General features: G+C 41.1%; 1 long non-coding RNA gene across 3 annotated transcripts; it reads right to left on the reverse strand.

Moving 5' to 3' along the window:
* Nucleotides 1–1109: 1109 nt before the first annotated feature.
* On the reverse strand, nt 1110–15823 carry LOC135408833 (uncharacterized). Of its 3 annotated transcripts, none has more exons than XR_010427857.1 (3): nt 15704–15823; nt 14443–14533; nt 1110–1589 (listed from the first exon to the last, which is right to left on the reverse strand). It is a non-coding gene; the product is annotated as an uncharacterized LOC135408833 (long non-coding RNA). The 3 variants fall into 3 exon arrangements; XR_010427858.1 differs by lacking the exon at nt 1110–1589 and adding an exon at nt 2378–2634; XR_010427859.1 differs by lacking the exon at nt 1110–1589 and adding an exon at nt 10924–11032.
* Between the last annotated feature and the right edge of the window lie 200 nt (nt 15824–16023).

Raw genomic sequence — 16023 nt, forward strand, 5'->3', positions numbered from 1 at the left:
GCCGCCTTAAAGGGACAGCGCCCCTCACTGGTTCCGGCCCGGCCCGTGGGTGCGCCCTGTGGTTTTAGTTCCTAAGGAAGAACAGTTTATGTGGCCACTTAACATTTCCTACTGGAGCTATCGAAAACGGTTTTTCAGTACATCTTTCATATAAAAAAGGTTCCAAGAAAACATGAGTTTTCACTGCAAAACCAAGTATCTTCCTTCTTCCATCATTTGGCAAGTACCTGTAGGGATTAAATTGAAGTTTCAGTAACGGCTATTTCTTATTTAACTTCCTTTTGCGGGAGGCAAAAAAGGAGGCAGGCAATGCAAGCATGAGCTGGCATACTGATTTTTGAGTTGGGCTTTCCTAAACACAGAGGCAGCTGTTCTGTGCTTCATTTGAGAGGAAGAATCTTTCAGTCAATTGCTGGGGTTATCTCACAGCACAAGTATAATTTCCCCATCTTTGTTTCTCCCCATCAGCTGAAATGAGCACCACTTCAGCCCAAACATTTTAATCTGTCTCTCTGGGAATGCCAAGCACGGCCCTTACAATAACAACATCCCTCAGAGGGGGGTCGGCAGTACCTGCAATCCTGATCTGAGGTGCAGATGATGCTTCTATGATGACGCTTTCTGTGAACTGGGCTTGGAGCCCTGTTCAGTGGGAGCTGCTCGGTGAGTTCTGCTGACTCACAGTGCCACAACAAATGCGGTGTAATAACTTCAGCAGAGTATCAGAAAAGTGGTAGAAGCATCCATGCAAAGAAAAGAAGGTGAAAGCCTTAAGAAATATGAAAATGGTCATTGACTTAGTCTGCTCTACATTCCTGCTGTTATTCATATGAACAGCAAAGTCATCCTGACCCAAGGGTGTATTGGAAAGTAGGCAGAGAATGGAGTCACCTGCAAAAAGCTCATACAAATGGTTTTTGAAAATGTGTATCATAGCACTTTTTCTCTATTTGTGGTGGCTTTGAGGAATATGTATGTTTATTTCTCTCCATCATCTTATTTGCTACTGTTCTTTATTTTACAGAACACTTTTTATCTTAATCACATTCACACATTTTGCACAGTTCATTAATCAATGTAATTAGAATTAGTAACTATTTTGATAGCATGATTCCTGCTACAGAATATTTTGCTGATATTTAAACATTTTATGGAAGCATGGTAATTTGGGGAAAACCTGTGATTCAAAAAGGTCCAAATACTAGACTTTATCAAACATTATCAGAATTATGTAAGAATCTTGAAACAAATTGACTTGGGTTTCCTGTTATGAAGTGTTTCGTTTTGCCAGTATTAGCGCTTTATTTCAGCTATCATTTCACTAGACTTATTTTAAACTTTATTAAAATTTGCATCAGTATATTAAGCTCAAAATCTGTATTTGTATCAGAAAGGAATATGAATTTATTGAAACATGAGATTATTGAAGCCAACTTCCTAAATGACTTCTTTCTGAATGTTTTTTTTCTTTGAGAAATGCCACAGCTTCAGGTCAATCTAAATCACAGTCTGCAGAGACAGAAATATTTATGAACTTCTTTCCAGATATGGAAGAGCAGGTTTTAAGAGGTGTTGAGCATTCTTGCCTCCTGTGGAAATGAAGAACAGGAACTAAAAAGGAGGAATTTGCTTTGCTCCAATATAGACAAACTTGAACGACATGTATCAGAGACCAGATTCACTCTTAGGAAGGAGAAGGCTGGTAAATGCCTTCATTTTAAACTGCATTTTTTGGATCTTAACCCTTGAACAACTGCAGATGTGGGAAACATTTCATCTGGTGTGCCACTCTACTGCATGTTGCTTAAATGAATTACAATCCTCTGTTTACACTGCAGAGCTAGTTCAGGCAATGCCAAACCTGGGACCACACTAAGCCCCAGGGTAATGTTTACGCAATTCCTGATCGGGAGCAAGTTGACTATTCCTGTGACTTTCTGTGGCTCAATGCTGTAAGCTGCAACTCATGAGCTGCTTCATGCTAATTAAAGGGGTGAGGGTTGATTAAGATCTTGAGCCCTCCAGCAACCAGAACTATCTTCCTCTTCATCTTAGCTTCAGCTACAGGTCAAAGCAGGTTTCCCTTGTTTAGCTGGAACCTCTCACACCTTGTCTTCTAACCCTTTCAACAAATACAGAGGCTCAGACAAGGTTGGGCACTTGCAATGTGGCATAAGTTAGTGAAACTCCATGGAAGTTCATTTTAGAATAAGACGAGGCATCTCCACTTCATTAGTTATTTAACTATATTGTCTCAATGAGTGATTTTTTCAGCATCTGGCAGAAGTCATGAGTGGAAAGAAGATGACGAAGTGATTTTCACTGCCTGCAGTTCAAGCTTTTTACATTTTATTTTTATTTTTTATTATTACAGGACAGATGTTACTCTACTGTGGACGGTCAGGAGGAAGGGCTGAGCCTTCCATATCAGGACAGGTCTCCCCCTTCTCCAGTCGGTCAAACCGCCAAGTCAGATCATGTGCTAACATGGCACTGCTGGAACAAGACTGGAGCACAAGAGGATGGAGCACAAGAAAAACCCTGCACGTGCAGCTTCTTGGCTTTGAGAGAGAGATTCAAAGAAGGGTCCTGGTACTGCACAGCATCCAGAACTTGTCATCATCAGTGATGCAGCTAGAGAGAAATGCATGAGAAGCATGATAAGCTGCCATTTCTCAGGTCTCTGCTATATCTACAACTGAATCATCACTGCAAGATTCATGAAAAGGCCAGGTAGGACTTCTCTTCCAAGTGGTTCACTAGAGAACATGTGTGAGTAAAGCTGAGCTTATACAAATTATGGTTGGTTTTCACCGAACTTCTGGCAAAACATATTGTAACCTCAGCTATTATCTGGAAACTTTTCTGAATGTACTCTGGGCTAGCAGCTTTTAAGTGATAAATCAGTGAAGGTTAGTACTGGGGATGAAAGCTCATTTCTGATGTCTGAGTTCAAACGTACCATGGCTAACTCCAGCCAAGGGCTGCTGCAGGGATCCGGTCATGGAGGCTCCCAAGAGGGAGCCCCTCTAGTGCCTGATGCTGCCCAACCACACTGCTCTGAAGGACCCCTTGTCCATGGAGATGGAACAGGACAGGCCTTGCCAACTGGAAATCAGACTGTCACTGTACAGTCAGCTCAATCAGCATTTAGAGATGCCATCCCTCCAAAAACTGCCACTTATTCTCACCTTCTGCCACACCAGCCCAGCTCATGTGGCCATTCCTGAACAGGATCGGGGAGCCAGGAATTGAGCTGGACTAAAACAAACTCAGAAAGCTGACAACAGTATTTTAGTCTTAACCCAAACCAATTCCTTAGTCTGGATCACCATCCTTCTTCCTACCCATTTATAGTTGCTCAAGGCAGTGAAGAGGTTGGAAGAAGGAGGCCAGGTAGAGAAAGCACCAAGTTGCCTCTTTTGGTGGCAATCCCACTTCACAGCAGCAGCAGGGATGGGGAAGGCACAGTTCACCCACGTGACTACTCCCTCACTCACCTGACGCAATTTATGCTTCAGTATTTTGATTTTATAAAGAAAAGAAGGATTAGTGAGGACTGACTGAGATTCATCAGTACTTCTGAGATCTTGTAGAGAACAGGAGAAAGAATTCAGCTAGAAGAGCTCAAAAACCTTCCAAAATAAGGTGACAACAATGCCTGGTAGATGACCAGCCCTGTATGGGCCACTGCGGGGCTGTTCAGGGATTCCTGAGCTCCCACCAGCCCCAGTGGAGCACTGCTTAGATTGCTACCTGTTACACTGGGAGCACAGCGAGCTCTTCTGTTCCAGTCATGAAAAGAGGATAAGTATGAGGGTTTTTGAAACTGCAAGGAAACCACCTTTATGGGAACGTACGTCTTACTTTCTGTACAGCTCAAAAGTTTGGCTATCCTGAGCTCTGATGAATGTACATGCTGCAGGGAAGGAAGAGAGGGTCTGGCTGCCAAGTTTCCTTGCTTGTCATGTAGCACTTTCGGGGCAGACTGTATGAGCTCATAAGCCAAGAAAAGCATTTCATCAGCAAACAAAGAATTTAAAGCCACAAAAAAAACATGTGGCCAAGATGCAAAAGATGGTGAAGTCCTGTGCTGGTATAATTGTGTCAGTCGGAGCAGATTTTTTAAACTGGATTACTTTTGCTAGTCAAAACCCAAGTGTGGACACAGACTGCACTGCTCTACGTTACCATAGCTCTCTTGCCTTCTACTATGACAACAAGCTACATGGAAATAATGTTCACACAAACTCTTTCATTACAGACACATACAGAGATTTACTTAGGTGATGGCTTCGGTGTAGTTAAAATGATTCAAACTTTGTGTGCAAGGAAATCCTGAAAGATTGCTCTCCAAAGAATCTGGGTGACCTCACAGTGCATTAGGTTTGGATTGAGACTTGGATAAGGATTAGGCTGCATTGAGATTTGCTCTACCTACAGTTTCACGCTAACAGAGTGGTTATGGCTGTTTGGAGCTTTTTAATCAGGTAGTTTTAAGTGCCTATAATAATTCTGGGAGCATGTTCCCAGCAAAATGAGCCATCTTTCCACAAAAGAAAAATAAAATATTTTGCATTGCTATAATTATTTTTTTATGATGTAACTAGTTTTAAAATTATGAATGTAAATAAGACCAACATGGACATATAACTCTTACATATAAAGTCATATAAAGTGACCTGAACATATATGAATCCTATGACTATTATCCCATATTTTGCTGATTTACATCTATCTTTGCCTCGTGTTAGGAGCACATTGTTCCAGATGATCTAAACAACACATCCTCATTCCAGTTGTCCTCCACTTCCATGAGTTGTTTGTGGCTACAGCTGAACCTTTTAAACTGCTAAAACTGAGAAAACAGGAAAGATAGAAGTCCGGTGTGGGACACACCATCACTTGCACTTTCTTCTCATGGTTATGGCTCCAAAGATTGAGGACCCTTTTCCTGTTTTGTTTAAATGCTTCCTTAAGAGTTCCCTAACAGTTCACAGGCCATTGTGCTTGCTGATTCTGCATGGTCCCATAAAGAGACACTGTCTTTTTTGCTATCTGGGAAGGGCAGCAATTTCCATCTTTTCAAAAGCTACCACAATGTATAGACTTATATAGACAAGTGCAAAAAGAATAGATGCAGAACAGCATTTCCAAAGTTCATTTCCAAAGCACTATTCCAAAGCCAACTAACTGTAGCATATTAAAAACAAACAAACAAACAAACAAAAAACAACAAAAAAACCCACAAAAACCCAAACCAAATCCATCTGATAGTATCTCCAGCATACAAGCATGTTGTAGAAGGACACACCCCATTTTTGCCTGTAATGCACTCACAGAGTAAATTCAAGCTTCATCAACAAGGTGTAGAAAAGGTTTTTGAAACAACCCCAATCCTACCAAAAGCTTCCCCTGGACAGTCAACAGATCTTTTGGACATGCTACAGCTATCCTGAAGTTAACTAAAGATGCTACAGGGTGCTAATCCAGACACACAGCTGAGAAAGCCTTGCTATGAGTTTGGTGCTGTTCCTTTTCTGCTTGCAAACCTTTCATACTTAGGCATCAGTGGTGCACTGACTTGACTCCTACTTACTAGTGTACTGAAGGCAGGAATATAACCTGCCTTGCTCCACCAGTCATCCCTATCCTTGGCTATTTCCCACTCAGAGTGCATTTTGAAACATTATCTGATCTCAATATTCAATAACCAAAAGAGGATTTTTTCCCCCCTTCTTGCTCAAATTCCAATTTCATATCCAAAGATTAAACTATACATGTACATCTCCTCCATGTTACCAACACTCTCTGTCCTGTAACATCCCATTTCTACCCCCTACTACACACAGCCCTTCTGAAGGAAGAAGGTCACGCAGAGAAGACTTGGAAATTCAGGAAACAAGTAAGTTACAGAAAACAGGAGATAATCAGCTGTAGCCTAAAAGGGAAAAGGGAGAAAAAACCCAAACCAAACCACCACAAACAAAAAAACCTGGAAAAATCAACTGAGCCTACAATTTGGTTATAGCTCTTGAGCATTTACTAGATTCTCAGGGTTGTAAAGGGGGATAGATAGCTCATTTAGAATCACAAACTTTCAGATATTTCAAATTGCCTAGATCATGTAAGACACTTGCATGGATGATAAATTCCATTAATACTTGTAATATCGCTTTGCTATTAAACTTATCTCACATACTCAGTGCCTGTCAGTCTGTAAATAAAGCCTAGGCAATGAGAATCTCTGAATGCAGGATGTTATAATCCCATAGTGTCATTATGGAGCTGTCTGGACAGGTAGTGCTTCCCAATCATTTTTCTGACAGCTCAAAGGGACGCTTCCACAGAGAGGATCACTGCAAATATTTCTAGTGGTTCTGTGTGTCTCTGAACAGGCCACTTCTGTGCCTCATGTTAATATACCTCATATACAAGAGCTGCCTTTAGAGTTGAACATACGATGCCAATGCTGTCCTTTGGGATTTTCCCTTCCCTCAGAGCTTCTGGCAGGGAGAAGGACTGTTAGTGACTAAACCATTGAAGCCTGCTTGCCTTGAGCCTCAGTTTTCTGGTACCACCTCTGAAGAAAGCTTTTCATGTGGATGAAAAGTTTGTCATAACTTGTGCCTATGAAGATTCCCATTGTTTGATAGGGGATAAGCCCATATTGCATTTCCCTTCATCAGAACACAACTTCTATTATTTGAGTGAGAACATATATAGGAGTTCAGTGTCTTAAAGAGTTCTATCCATCTATGCAATTTTTTTGAAATTGTGCAAAAAAACCAGGTACATACACACTCCCTCTTTTACTTATTTGTTTGGGAAAACAATGTCAACAAATCAGATGGAAGACAGGTTAGAAGGCCCTTCTTGAACACTCAGCACTTTATGTAGTGGTTGTTACCGCTCCCTTTGCACCAAGCCTATTAAGTGGGATTCTTGTTCAATATGTAGGCCTGGCAGGATAAATAAGAGAGGGAGAGGAACACCCTAAAATAGAGGAAAGAACTTGTACAACTGTTTGGACCTGCCAAGAAGCTGCCATAAAAGTGTTTCAAGCAGCAGGCAAAGAGGCCTTGGGGCAAAGAGCACCAGACATGGTGCTGAGGCAGACACGCTCTTCCAGGAACACAGCTGCCTTGTGTTCACATTCAATGTTGAAGCAAAGCCTTCCTTGTACTGTCTTTTGGAATTGTCAGATCAATAAGAGGTTTGTATTGCCTGAAAGCTGCACTCTTGAGAAGAAATTCAGTTGGACACAAGTCTCCTGTAATAGGTTTGTTACCCTCCCTGGGAGGGAAAAGGAACTAGATAGATCACCTGATTCCTATTGTGCCAATAAGGTATTCCATACCATGTTACATCAGCTCAGATATAAAAGAAATGAGAAGGAAGCAAAGGCTCTCTCTTCCAGGTAGCTGCGTGGAACAGTCGGGCCGTTTGTTCGGAGGAGGAGAGCATTCTCATGGGGAAGTATTGTTAGTTCTTCTCTGTGTGTATAGTGTTTATAGTTTTTTTTCCTCTCTGTGTAAATATTAAACCGCCTTTCTCAGCAGGTTCGGTTTCGCAGTTTTTTTTCCTTTTCCCTCTTTCCTCCTCCCTTCTCCCCTGGGAGGAGGCAGGGCGCAGACCCGATGGATACCTGGCGTTCAGCCAAGGTAAACAATAACAATATACAGTATAATATTCCTAATAATATAAATTCATAAATATATATGCCTTGTATGTGGCTTATTTAAATCATCATTGTTCACTGTTCCTGCCCCACAGTCCTGGTCTGCAACCCTGGATTCCTGATGAACAGGAAATTTTAGTACAGGCAGGCATGTTGTCTTTCAAAAAAAGTCAAAATAACTTGAAAGCCTTTCTTGGCTCCGTTCTCCAGCCTTCACTGAAATGCCCTTCCTTATTTCACATACAAAGTGCAAACCACACCAACACTTCAACTACATGGAGATCTTCTTCAGAAATCTCCACCTTTGTAATCATACCTCCACCCTTTTTTAAATCTCAAACACATATACTAAAGTTATTTTGCAGCTACTTGGACTACAGAGTTCTCTCTAGAAAATGGTTTCACAAGTCAGAGAAGTTAGCGCAGATGTCTTGAGGGTAAAATTGACAGTGGTTTCAGGTGGCTACTCTGCAATAATGCAAGAAGCTGCCAGAGAGATTGACCACAATTTGTGGGACATCTTCTGAAGATGATGAGGCCTGGATTGAGGTGGGGGAGAATGTGATATAATAGGCAAGTGGGTCTTGTCAAAGGATCTCACCTACACAAATTCGAGAGAATTCAAACCTGAGCTCTTCTTTGTTAATCATCTCCACTTGATATCAATGACAATAGCCCCAAAAGACTGGTTTACCATTGCTCCACACAGCTGGGGAAGGGAGAGCTACCAATTGTCACACACTTTTCTACAGCAACAAAAATCTTGTGTTGCTGGCTAACAGTTGTGCTTTTCTGGGGAGTCACATTTGTGCAGATTTCCAGAGAAGGGGCATCTACAACTTATGTTCTGCCATTCTTTCTTATGCTCCCAGCTTTGCATGGCTGTTCTCACCCACCAGCCCCATGCTGGCCGCCTCTAAGCAGTCTTCATGACAGAGCACGATGTAAGCATTACCGCCTGAAATTTCATTTCATATAGGCATGATAAGAGCAGCAGCTTACAAACTCTGCACAGTAAGGAACAAAGGACTTTTGTTTTAAAGGCTGACAAATGCTGCTTAGTGTGCTTTTGTTAAATGAAATGCAAATACTCACTTACTAATAAATTATTGACATTCTCCCTTTGAGAGTAACCACCAACTGCTGTTAACATCTCCGTTCAACTGTTTGAGTTGTTCTGGGGCTCTGTGCTGATTTCTGGTACAGTCCTCTAGCAGGGGCTTCAGAAAAAGGCAAATTCAGGTACGGGGCTAGGTGAGTAGTTAAAAGCTTCACAACTACAGTGAGCTAGCTTTTATCTTTCACTAGACAACAGAAAAATAATAGGAGCCCTCCACACAGAAAAGGATGAAGATTTACTTCCAACTGATGAAATTTGTATGAAAGCCTCCCCCCTTCATGCTGAGCCGACAGCTCTCCCTGTGCACTTGCATGAGTAACAAGGTGCTCTCCAAATGTGATGCTTGGATTAACCATCAGGTACTTCTGTCATTCTGCTTTCCTCCGGCAGTGATTTCCCATTGCCTCAGACAAGTCTGTTCTTCATCCAGGCCTCGATTTTCCTTCTTTAGGGACCAGGAAGGAATACTGAAAATACAAAAAAATGGGAGAACTGTAAGGGATATCTGCTGTATCAGGCAGGCAGCTCAACAGGGAACTGAACCATGGAGTTTATTACCAGAACACCAAAAGCTATCAGTTTTGGTTAAATAAATATCGTCAGTAAATGGGACTGACTGTGTAACATTTTTAGGTACCAGTCACTCACAAGTGCCCAACACAATCCTTTCCATTATTTATTTGCAAAACCTAAATTGTAGGTTTCAAGGATAAGCAAAGAATACGCAGAACAGTGCTGAAAATAAAACCACATAAGATTCCGGTTGAGGGACAAATCAATGGTTTGTGTACAAAATCTTCAAATAATAAAATATTATGAAGTAACTAAACACTAGGTGATTGAAGTGCTCTAGAGAATAAAAAATAAAGCTTTTAAGAACAGAATGAATTTAAGTGATATAAAAAAGAAGATATTAATACTTCTGTAGGAAAGGGGGAGTTCTGGTCTTTTTTTCTGTGACTAACAACCTATCAACTCTCACATGGCATAGATGGATGTCTTACACATGTCCCTCTCACAGTATATTTTAGAAGTTGGTAACTATGGGCTAATTCCTAAGCTCCAACAGGACACAGGGAAGAGGTTCCTAAAAACCAGACACATATATATACAAACTCCTTTATTTTTTAAATGAAAGCTTAGATTCTGCACATCTTAAACAATATCCTGTCTATCCCCCCCCCCCCCCCAAACCTTCTTCTTGGTTTATACACAAAAAAAGTTGGGATCTTTTGAATTTGGGAAAAGGCCTAATGTGAACTGTGTTCTTTCAGTGTTTCTTTAGTAAAAGAAAGTTATGCTTCAGGAAAGTCTGAATACAGATATTCCCTGCTGCACATCCTTCACAGTCTAAAGCAAGATAGGTACAGCCTGGAAACTGGGAATCTCAGAAGGGACAATAACTAAATCTCTCTAAAACCATTCTTCGGCATGACTGACTTCCTTCACATAAGCATCATAGAGTTAATTAGCGGAAATTAAAAAGAAAAGCAAGAGTGTCATTGCAACCTCCTCTTGTGAGGATGGAGCTGTCACTCTCTCAGGTGGTCAGATGATTCCCCTGGAATATCTATATAGACAGAAGAAAGAGGAACAGTGCATATCTCCAGTGAATGACTCTCAGAGAGGATTTTTTGTTTTTTTACTATTTTTTAGGCCATCTGACCAAACCCAGCATTTTTGGCCTGCAGATCCCTCGTTGTGAATCTGTTTTTCTTTTTAGCATGAGCGACTTTTCAGTGAACTTGTTTACATGACCAAACATGTTGGCAGCAGCAAACTCAGCATGGAAATTCAGTAACTGTTCCTTTCTGGCAGTATGAGCAGACTTCAGTTGAAATCAATGAAGAGCAGAATTCTCGGGAGTTTAATGGCAGCTTTGGAAGTGGATTTTTTTTAAAATATTATTTGTGCAGATTTAGTTAAAAACAAGAAATTGTAATGAATAATGGTTTTGCTGAAATGCAATTCATAACATAAACTCTTTGACCAAAATTCTTTCAGGACAGATCTCTTTCCCTACCATAATACACATAACCAACCCAGTCCCCCGTCGATCTCACCCGACTACTGTGAGATCAGTATCTGCATTGCTTCTGCAAAAAATGTATTTGTCCTCTGTTTAAATAAATGCCACAGAGAGAAACAGTCAGTCATCAGCCATCTCTGCCCATATTCCTTCAGTGTGTTTTGTCAGTTCTTGCTCAACTTTGAAGACACTTTGTAACTGGCTGAAAACAGAGCGTAAAAGCAAAGATTTTATCTCTTTCTTGCTGAAATTGTTTTACCACAGACAATGTAGACATGAGGATTATATTCTTTGGTAAATAATGAACAAGGAGCATCAGTGTAATGAAGACTAAGAGTTCAGTCTAAAATGCCAAGGCCCTTCTTCATAAAGACTAGTTTCTTTATAGGCACTTTGACAAAGGGTAGTAGTGTGTAAGTCTTCCTTTGACAGATGTTTACTGTGGATGTTTGGGAGAATGAGATAGCTATTCCATTTGTAAATATAAAAAAGTTTGTTGGAAAGACAGTAAATATTTCTAGAACCAAGAACAAAGTATGGCTGGTATTCAGAGGACCTGGCTAACATGATTGCCTGAAGCTTAACTCAGATGTGGCTGCTGCTAACAAACAAAGTGTAGAAGAATTTCAGGAACTGAGAATTAAAGATTAAGGTAATTTAAGCTCCCAACATTTCAAAGCATACAAAGCAAGTCAAAGGAGGAAAAGATCACCATGGATTACACACAACTTACTGAATATCTCTGCTTTTTGTGGTCAGTGTAGCCAAACCAAGCAAATATACTATTTCAATTCATAAGGAGAAGACATAAAATATAAAAATGCCAACATATAGAAAAATGTCTTACATGCTCCCAAATAAATGTGGTACACTCTCTGAGAAAACAGATGTTTCCAACAAAGAAGTTCAAAGAAAGACAATAGTACAAGAAAAATAACCACCTGAGAAAAAAAAGGGAATCAGAAGATTGTAGCCTTACTTTCAGAAGAAACAAAAGTTCTAAAACACAAAATAAGGATTCATAAAACATGAAATAAAACATATGAATTGAAGGAAACTACTGTTTTTGACTCACAGTAAATGATAAGAAACTGATCAAAACAACTTATTACACCACAACAGGATACTATGAAATTCACTGCAACTACATCTAACAACCAAAACAGCTGCAAGCTGCAAAAACACTGGGCATTCATGCACTCACTGATAAAAATTCACATGAGTACTATAAACATTGTTCTGAGAAAAAAAAAAAAAAAAGGAAAAAAAAGGCATTTTCCCAACATGCCTCCTCAGTTTTTTAGATCTGTTACTTCAGATTCACTGAAAAACTTTTCCCTTCTGCATTTCTTTATAAACACAGCACTAACTCTTCTTGTAACACAAAGGGGAGTTTGCCCAGCTGGAGATGAGGGCAGATGTCGTGTGAGGCTTGGGCTTCCATGTGTGTTTTCTTTCTCTGATCAAAGCAGTGGTTCTTCAGTTTGCTCTTCTGTGCCCCACCTTCCAAGTATAAGGAAGAGATGGGAGCTTATCCTCCTTTCTTTCAGTTGCCTTCCTTCTCCATAACCAGCAAGTGAGCATTTTCAAGGAGCTCTGTGTTTCATCCCTCACTCCTCAGCTTAGCCCTAAGCTAAAACTAGTCTAACCTTCTTGGCTTAAGGTTGGGTATGATCTTCATAGGACCAACACATGCACTCATGCCCTGTTCTCCTCATTTATGCCAGATTTCTCCTTCGAATCCAAGCACATATGGAGTCTGTAGGGATCCCACTGCTCTAGCCATGTGTTTAGTTTAGACTGATGATTAAGAAGGAAAAGATCTGGGAACATGGTGTTCCTGTTGAATCAAAACTCAGCATCCTACAAAGGGGAAGGCAAATACTGTCTTGACAGAAATGTCTCTGTAATAGAGTCTCCCTTCTCAGTTACTTGTCAATGAGAACCTAGTACAACTATGTTAAACATAAACATAAAGATCCACCCAAAAGAATGCAAAATGCATTCTGTTCTTCAGCTTCTGCCTTCCATTTGGAAGCCCAACTAATTTTGTTTTAGTAGTTATCTCAGGTCTTCTACTTTTGCTTTTCTTTTTGGCCATAATCTAAGTCTAGGGAAGACCTTTCATTAATACTGTTTTATGAAAACTTTGTTTGACTCAAAGATTACAAGTAAGCCTTCTGATTCCTACTGTCAGCCCTCATTTATCCTATGTACTTTGTCAGGACCCTGAGTGCAGGAACAGGCCTTAATAGGCCAACAATCCCCACCTGCCCAACTTGCAAGGGCTCAGGAGCCCCACTTAAACTGAGCCCTGGGGCTTCAGACCATGCCTGACCTATGTATTAGGAGTATGGGTCTCCAGCTCAGACATGACTGTGTCAAGCCATGTTCATCAGGACCTGGAGTTATAGACTGACTTCTTAGCTTTAGCTCAGTCTTTTCTTACCAGTATGGACCTGTATGGCAATCACTAGGTTATATCTGACCCGAGTTCTCCTCATTGCACCTGACCCTAACCTGTGGACTGCCTTCCCAGCTTGACCTTGGACCTGCTTTGTTGCTTGCCTGTACATCCTGGCTGAATGTGGTGTGCCCTGCTTGCTTTGCTCAGGTACTGTGGGCAGTGAGGCTCTGCCCTACCAGCTGTGTTATCGTGCTTGGCTCCTGCCCCTGATGGAGCAGCCAGCCCCACTGCTCCCAATGCCTTTCTGTTTTACCTTCAAAATAAACCCGGTATTTCTACAAAAATACGCCGCCTGACAAAACTAAGTGAAACGTTTTTTTCTTTGTTAATGCTACAAAATCCCATGATTAATTCTCTGATTCTATTCATTAAATATTATTTCTTTTGGATTCAACAGACTTCTATTTTCTCCTGTGGTTTGCAAGCTGAATTAAGTCTCACCAGGTATATGTTCTCATTTCAATATGCAGAGTATTAGTTCTTTCTCCTTATTACCAGTTCTCACGAATTCTTTCCCCTTATTATTAACAGTCCTCATGACTGGAATTTAGCTTGAAACCCTTCTAAAGCTGAGAACAGTCGCTTCCCTCCCCCCTCAAAGAGCTGCTGCTAAAACTAACTAACCAATCAAACCCTCAGCTGAGCTATTTGCTGTGTCCTTTCCTATACTATGCCAAAGGTTAAGCATAACGCTGAATTTATACAGATTGGGATCTAGCCAAAAAATATTACAAATCACTTTGTCTGGTGTTATGCCTTAGCTTTCAAAGGCCTTGTGTTTGTTATAATAACTCCTCAATTTTTCTACATTCTTCTCTTCATAACCATAGTCTCAGGCCTATGCTTAATATAGAGGAGAAGACCCATGGTTGGGTCTTTTAACCTGCTTGGTTAAATCATAAACCCTCCTCCCTTTCCAACTGCAACAGTTCAGAGAAAAGACAGGCTTCCTAAGTAGAAATAAGTCCCACATTCCAATCCCTTTTCCTCAGAATCTTAAGTGCAAATGCAGGCTTTACACTTAGCACACTGCCAAGCCATATATTAATTTGTACTGAAATCCTTCTCTTTGACATCTAGGTTAGTATTTTAAAGAAAATAGGCTCTCTGTGGTAACTATTTCATTTCCCATCATTACCACTAACCTCAAGATAAGAAAATGCAATATAGCCATGCTTGAGTCTTTTAGCTCCACAAGAAGTTTATTCCCTTATAGATCAACTGGGACCTCACCACCTGTAAGAATAGAAAGAATAGCAGTTAGTCAAGAGAACTGTCCCAGGGATAATTAGCTATTCATTAGCTATGTAGCTATTCATGTCGACATCTTTCATCAGAACTACACTAACGGGTATTTAAACTTCATGAAAGGTAATGAAATCCTCATTCAACTGAATTCAAGTGCAAAACCTGGCAGTCGGGGTTTTGTTCAGGTTGGCTCTGCCTGCGGTGCCGGGCGCCATCTTGTGTCGCTTTTGGGCCTTTAGTTCAATAGGCATTAAAACAATAATTTTAAAAAAAGCAGCATGGCCTAAGGTGTAGTTGCTCTGTGCCAGAGAACTTATATTATATGCTGACTCTTGGGGGCTCTCGGCAGTGTCTCTTTTCACTAACGATATCTGCAGCTTCGTGCACTTAGTCATCAGCTGTCCTGAATATAACCCAAAACACCAGCTTCTAACACTTTTAATTTTAACACCTAACATAGCAGGATAAGCCATCATAAATTTAATTTTGCAGTGGCTTTTATATACTGCCTCACATGTACCTACTACATCCCCCAGGAAAAATGGCAGAAGATCCTACGTGTATATACTTATTTACATCCCAAAAAAGAAATGTAATTGCTTTAGCATCTTTCATTTTTTATTGGACATCCCTTTTTAAATTCTATTTTAGCCTTCTTTTTTTAACTACAGCTGGATGAATGTGAATTTTGGCCACTGCTGCTTTCTCTATGAGAAACAGTGGTTATCTCATGACTTTGGGAATACAGCCATTTAGTAGTAAGTTTTCATTTCACAAATAACACTACGCAGTTACTGAATTAACTAACACAGAGCACATCACACCACACAGTTCCTGAATTCAGGCAAACACGTTCTGCACACACAAATTCTCCCAACGTCACTGCGGTGCTGCCACTGAATGGCACACACCTGGCCGGATAATTTTTTTGCTCAATTCAAATGATCTTTTGGCTTCATTAAAGGATTTTACCCAGTAGATCATAGAACAACAGAATGTTAAGGGGTTGGAATGAACCTTGAAGATCATCTAGTTCCAACACACACCCCCCCCCCCCGACATGGGATAATAAGAACATAATATTTCCTAATAATTTAATTCAATAGAAATAAGTCAGTCAGTCATGTTTATGTATTAGCATATACTGGTTTTAAATACATGCATATCAGTTGTTGGAGGCTGTTACACAACCCAGTAGCCTCTATTGGTATTTCCCTCGACGCAGCCCCTGTCCAAGCACAGCAGTTTGGGTCTCTCCCCCCGCGAGGGAACCGAGAGCCCCTCGGGGCCGCCGCCATTTCGAACGAGGCCGCCCCCGCCAACGAGTGGCGCGCGCCCGAGCCAAGATGGCGGCCGGCCAAGGCGCCCGCCCCGGATGCGGCCGCGCGCCCCGGCAGCCTTTGGCGCGGGCCGGAAGTGGCGGCGGTGCCGGTGGGGGCGATGGCGGCGGGCGGGCAGCGGGGCGGGTCCGCGGCACC

Source organism: Pseudopipra pipra, unplaced genomic scaffold, assembly GCF_036250125.1.
Source record: "Pseudopipra pipra isolate bDixPip1 unplaced genomic scaffold, bDixPip1.hap1 HAP1_SCAFFOLD_668, whole genome shotgun sequence".
NCBI lineage: Eukaryota > Metazoa > Chordata > Aves > Passeriformes > Pipridae > Pseudopipra > Pseudopipra pipra.